Genomic DNA, 6,000 nt, shown 5'->3' with positions numbered 1-6,000 from the left:
AGCTCAGGCCCTTCTGTACTTATGCAGCAATCCCCCTCTAGTTTCTGGTACTGCTTCTAAGCCTCATGGACAGGGATCTCCTTCAATTAGCAGCGCCAGGGTCTGTCTCCAGTTTCCCCACAGTGCTCCAAGTGCCCATCTGTGATCTCCATCCTCCTGCTTTGCCCAGATCAGATTGTCCCCTCTACCTCAAGTGCAGGACTTGCATAGCCCCTGCTTCCTCCACCTACTGAGCTGGGGGCACTTCAGCGGGCCATTACCCAATTAGCTACCAGCTGTTCACAGACCTGGACACAGGCATGGGCAAACTGGACTGCTGTCTGGGACCCACACAAGAGGGCCTGTGGCAGGGCACGACCTAGGGGTGCCGTGACCTCCCCTAGTGCCCCCTCCCTACCGTGCCAGATCAGGTTTAATGCACCCTTGCTGTCTCGTCCACCACATCTTTGACATTAATACGTTGAAGGGAGGCTGCCTTTTTAACCTTCCTTGGCACAGTGCCTGGAGATGTCCCAGTCCGTGCCCTGCCTTCGGTGACACGGTGCACCCTAACCTCCAGGGCCTGTCCCCCGTGCTCTCGCGATCCCCGCACCAGAGCCTTGCCTTGCGATTCCCGCAGCTGGGGCTCAGGTTGCCGTAGCCGGGGCTGGCCCCGGGACCCCTTTTCGGGTCCTACACCCTATTGGGGCATCTCACAAATTGGGGCTCAGGTGGCCTTGGCCTTACCTGGCCCCCAGACCCCTTTTCAGGTCCTATGCCCCACTGGGGCCTCTTGCCTGCACCCACACTGGGCTCCTCCTGATGCTGCCCACACTGGGGCCGGGGTCAGGACACCCCAAAACACAGCACCCTCTCCAGCGCCAGGAACACCCCCCCCCCCCCAACTGGGGAGCTCCCATGAGGCCTCCTCCAACCCCTACAGCCTCACCCGGTCCTCCAGTCTTACACAAGAAGAAAACAGAAAACTACCGCTCCCCTGTTCCAACACAGGTCCCACGCCGCCTGGCTAACCTCCATATACATCCCTGCTAGGGTTTCCCCCACCCAGTACCACCAAGCAGACACCCAGACCATCAGGCTTCTCTGCCCTGCTTGCTCCAGCTGCCAAAGGGGAACTGACTCTGGCCGCAGCCTCTCTGTTTATATAGGCCAAGCCCCACCCCTTCTGGTCAGCTGACCAGACTGGTTGCCCCAGCAACCTGCACCTGGTGCTGTCCTGGTGACTGGCAGCTGCCCGTATTATGGCTTGTCAGTAGCAGGCACCTTAGTGCCCTGCTACAGGGCCCAAAAAGGAAAAGAAAGTATAATTGGAAGGAAAAAAGAAGAGTTTTAACGTTGTGCATATATAGGCCTTGCATTGCTATCAATTGACAGCAAGCTACTTAAACACTGATACCATAGATGTGATAAAGACTTTTGCAACAACAACAAAGTCATAGTCTCTGGTAAAGGAGGAGTTTGTTCTCGATTGATAGCCCACTAGACCCCATGGGTTCTTAGACCCCTTGCTGGGTCCCACTATACACAAGTGCCTTGTAGGACACCCCAAGCCTTATGGGCTAAATGTGTGGCTCCCAAACCACCCCTTTACCACACCCCATGCCTCACAGATAGGGGGACAACATTTGAGTACTAAGGCCTTAGGCTAGCTCAGTCTCCTGCCATTACTGGGCCCTTGGCCCCCGTCTGCACACCCCCCCTGACACTAGGCTCTCCGCACTGCAGTGTACCCCAGTGAGGCCTCCTCCTCCCTTGTAACCTCAGCCCAGACCATCAGATTAAACAGCAACGTAAGTGAGCCCCTGGACTATAACCTAACAATAACCACAACCCTGGAGGCAACCTTCTGCACCTGGAAGAGAGCCAGGTCCTCCCCCAGCAATGTACACCTCCTATCCCAGGTACTTTAGGAGCCCATTAGTCCTACCAGCAGCAGAACAAGCAACCAGTCATCTCCACAGAACTTTTCTACATGAACTCCTTCCCCCATGGCTGCTACCACAGCACTAACTACCTCCAGCCCCAGCCCTGAGGCTTATATGTGCCCAGTCCCTGCCTTCTTCCTGTCAGCTGAGCCAGTGCAGGTGCAGGCTAATATCCTCCTTAGCCTGCTGCCATGGCAACCTGCTCCTGTGGGCCCTCTCTCTAGGCAGTTTCTGCCCTTAAAGGAGCAGGCACCTTAGTGCCCTGCAACATATTATAAGTAATTTATATGACAAAAATGTGCTGGTGGTACTTAAGATTTATCATTTTAAATTGGTGGTGCACAATCTGTCAGAGTTTGCAGATCCATTGTCCAGAGCGTATGACACAAGAGGAAATGACAGAATTGCAGACTCGGACATAGTGCATGTTGATGTAATGAAAAGAGTGATTCCTGTCACAGATAAAATGCAGGCACTAATTGCAAAAGCTACTGCTCAGGACACCACGTTGCAAAAAAGTGATAGTCTTTGTGCTGGGTAGCCTGGAAAACGTCTACCTAGCCCCGATGTTTAGTTCAAGGAAGAGCCGTTGGTATGGGATGGCATTTTGTTCAAAGGCTTGTGACTTCTTGTCCGAGCAGTGCTAAAGGAAGACATGTGAAACAGAATACGTGAGGGGCATGTAGGCATTGAAAAATGCAAAAGGAGAGCAAGATAAACAGGCAACGGACCTCAGTTCAACTGTCTTGAGTTTAAAGAGTTTGCAAACAAATATGGATTCTGTCACAACACTTCGAGTCCTAAATACCCACAATCCAATGGTCTGGTGGAAAATGGAGTACAAATAAGGTGTGTCTACACATGCATCTACTCCAGCCCAAATTTACTCTGGTGTCAGATACTCTGGAGTAAGGGTGTTGAGGCTTTTACACATGGGAAGTTTAAGTAGTAAATTTGTTCCCAGTTCCTTGCAGCCCTGCAATGGGCCCCTGCCCCCACCAGTGGGAGCTCCAGGCATCCCCAGGGTGCTAGGCCAGGGGCTGGCAGGGAGCACCAGGCCAGAAGACGGTTGTCTCCTGCCCCCGGGGCACTGCCTGCTGCTGGAGCAAGGACGATGTCCCCCTCCCCAGCAGCAGGGAGCTCCTGCCCTGGCTCCCTAACCAGGGGCATGGGGCTAGGAAAGAGCTGCAGAGGAGGGGCAGGACCCAGCCCCCTGCCCTGATCCACCAGTGGGGCAGGGGGTTCAAGCACAGGCAAGGGGCTGGGGAGCCTGGGAACTACCCAAGCAACAGGGTGACTGCCTACCCTGCTGTGACCACTACCCAGCACTGCCTTCCGGATAACCCAGGTGTCCAGCCGACCTGCCCTAACCACTACTTCTCACTCCCTTCTGAGAGACCCTGGAGTCTGGGCCCCCTGCTTTAACCACTACGACCAACAGCTGTCCCAGAGAACCTGTGTCCAGGGACCCAGCCCCACCCTGCTCTAAACACTACCCATCACTCCCCTCCCAGAGAACCCAGGTGTCTGGGCTTCCTGCTCTAACCACTACACCCCACTCCCAGAAGAACCCTGGCATCCGAGCGCCTAACCCCAACTGCTCTAACCACTACTTACTACTCCCCTCCCAGGGAGCCCAGGTGTCCGGGTTTCCTGCGCTAACCACTACCCCCAACTCCCCTCCCAGAGAACCCAGGATCCGGGCTCCCTGCTCTAACCACTAAACCTTACTCCCATCCCAGAGAACCCCGAGGCTTTGAGCTCCCAACTCCCACTGCCCTGCTCTAACCACTCCCCATCACTCCTCGACCACAGCACCCAGTCATCTGGGCTCCCAGCCTCCAGGTCTAACCACTACCCAGCACGCCCCTCCCAGGGAATGCAGGAGTGTGGACTACCAGCCTCCTGCTCTAACCACTAGTCCCCACTCCTGTCCAAGATAACACAGGCCACGTTCTCACCGCATTACAGCGCTGCTCTGCCGCGGAAGCCGGGTGTCCCCACCCGAAGCCCCCCGGTGTTTTCAAGCTCCCAGCCCTCTGCCTGCAACCACTCCCCATCACCGCTGTCCACAAGAACCCCAGAGTGTGGGCTCCCCGCCCCTCCTCCAAACACTGCCCGCCATGCTGTAACCACTCCCCTCCACTCCCCTCCCAAAGGGAACAGGCCTCGGGGCTCCCTGCTCTAGCCACCAGTGGGCCCTTCCCCCACCCCAGAGGTCCCAGGCATCTGAGTTCCCATCCCCGCCAGCTCTACCCACTAACCAGCACTGCCCTCACAAGGAACCCAGGCGTCTGGGCTCCCTGCTCTAACTGCTGACCCCGACTCCCATCCCAGAGAACACAGGCGTCCAGACGCCGACCAACCCTACTCTAACCACTACCCCGCACTGCCCTCGCAGAGAACCCAGGTGTCGTGGTCCCTGCTTTAACCACTCCCAACTACTCCCTTCCCGGGAACCCAAGTGCGTCAAGCTGCCACCCCCGTGCTCCAGCCACTACCTCCAATTACCCACAATCCCCAGCCGCCCAGGGCCCTGCTCCAACCACTGGTCCACACTTCCCTCCCAGGGGACCCAAGTGTCTGGGTTCCCGTCCCCCTGCTTTAACCACTGCCTAGCACTCCCCTCCTATAGAGAACCCAGGTATCCGGGCTCCCTGCTGTAACCACTAACCCCTACTCCCATCCCAGCGAGCCCAGGAGTCCAGAAGCCCACCAACCCTGCTCTAACCACTCCTCATCACCCCCCTCCTGGTCTCCCTGTTCCTACCCCCTACCCCAACTCCTTTCCCGTCCCGGAGAAAGGAGGCATCCAGGCTCCCAGCTCCCTCTGCTCTAACCACTACCCTCAACTCCCCACCCCGAGAACCCAGGAGCCCAGGAGCCACCCACATTGCTCTAACCACTACTCAGCTTCCCCACCCAGACAACCCATGTGTAAAGACTCCCTGCCTGCACCCCTGCCAGAAAACTCAGGCATCCGGGCTCCCAGCTCCCCCTGCTCTAACCACTAGTCAACACTCCTGTCCCAGACAACACAAGGCTCCCAGCCCCATGGTGTAACCACTACTCCCCACTACCCTCCCCCCAAAAAACAGGCCTTCAGGCTCCCTGCTCTACCCACTATTCCCCACTCCCCTCCCAGGTAACCCAGGCATCCAGGCCCCCAGCTCCCCCTGCTCTAGCCATTACACAGCACTGCCCTCCTAGGGAACCCAGGTGTCCAGACTACCCGCCCCCTGCTCTCAAAACTACTCTGCTTCCCCTCCCAGATGGCATAGATGTGCGGGCTCCCTTCTCTAACCACTGCCCCCAGCTCCCCTCCCAGAGAACCCGGCATCCAGGATCCCAGCCAGCACTCACCTCCAAGGCAACCCAGGCACCCAGGCTCCCTGCTCTAACCACTACCCCGCACTGCCCTCCCAGAGAACCCAGGTGTCTGGGTCCCCAGCTCTAGCCACCATCCACGACTTCCTGCCCGGTGATCCCAGGTGCCTCAGGCTCCCACCCCTCTGCTCCAGCCACTACCCCCGACTGCCCAAAACACCGCGCCATGTGGGTCCCTGCTCCAACCAGTGCTCAGCACTCCCCATCCAGGGGCTCCCTCCTCTACCCATTACCCTCCGCTCCCCTCATCGAGAACCCATGTGTCAGGGCACCCAGCCCCCCTTGCTCTAATCACTACCCACCACTCAACTCCAAGACAACCCAGGCATCTGGGCTCCTGGCTCTAACCACTAACACCCACTCCCATCCCAGAGAGCCCAGGCATCCGGGCTCCCAGCTCCACCTGCTCTAACCATTACCCAGCACTGCCCTCCCAGGCAGCCCAAGCAGCCCCCTGCTCTAACCACTGCTCAGCTTCTCCTCCCAGACAAGCCAGGTGTACAGGCTTTCTGCTCTAACCACTACCCCCTACGCCCCTCCCAGAGAATCCAGGCCTCGGGGCTCCCCGCTCTAACCACTGCTCAGCACTCCCCTCCTGGAGCACCCAGGCATACAGGCTCGCGGCCCCCTGCTCCAACCGCCACCCAGGGCTGCCCTCCCAATGAACCCAGGCATCTGCATTCCCTGC

This window comes from Crocodylus siamensis, chromosome 6 (assembly GCF_052110815.1).
Source record: "Crocodylus siamensis isolate JL-2025a chromosome 6, ASM5211081v1, whole genome shotgun sequence".
Taxonomy (NCBI): domain Eukaryota; kingdom Metazoa; phylum Chordata; order Crocodylia; family Crocodylidae; genus Crocodylus; species Crocodylus siamensis.
This window is presented reverse-complemented; position numbering follows the sequence as displayed.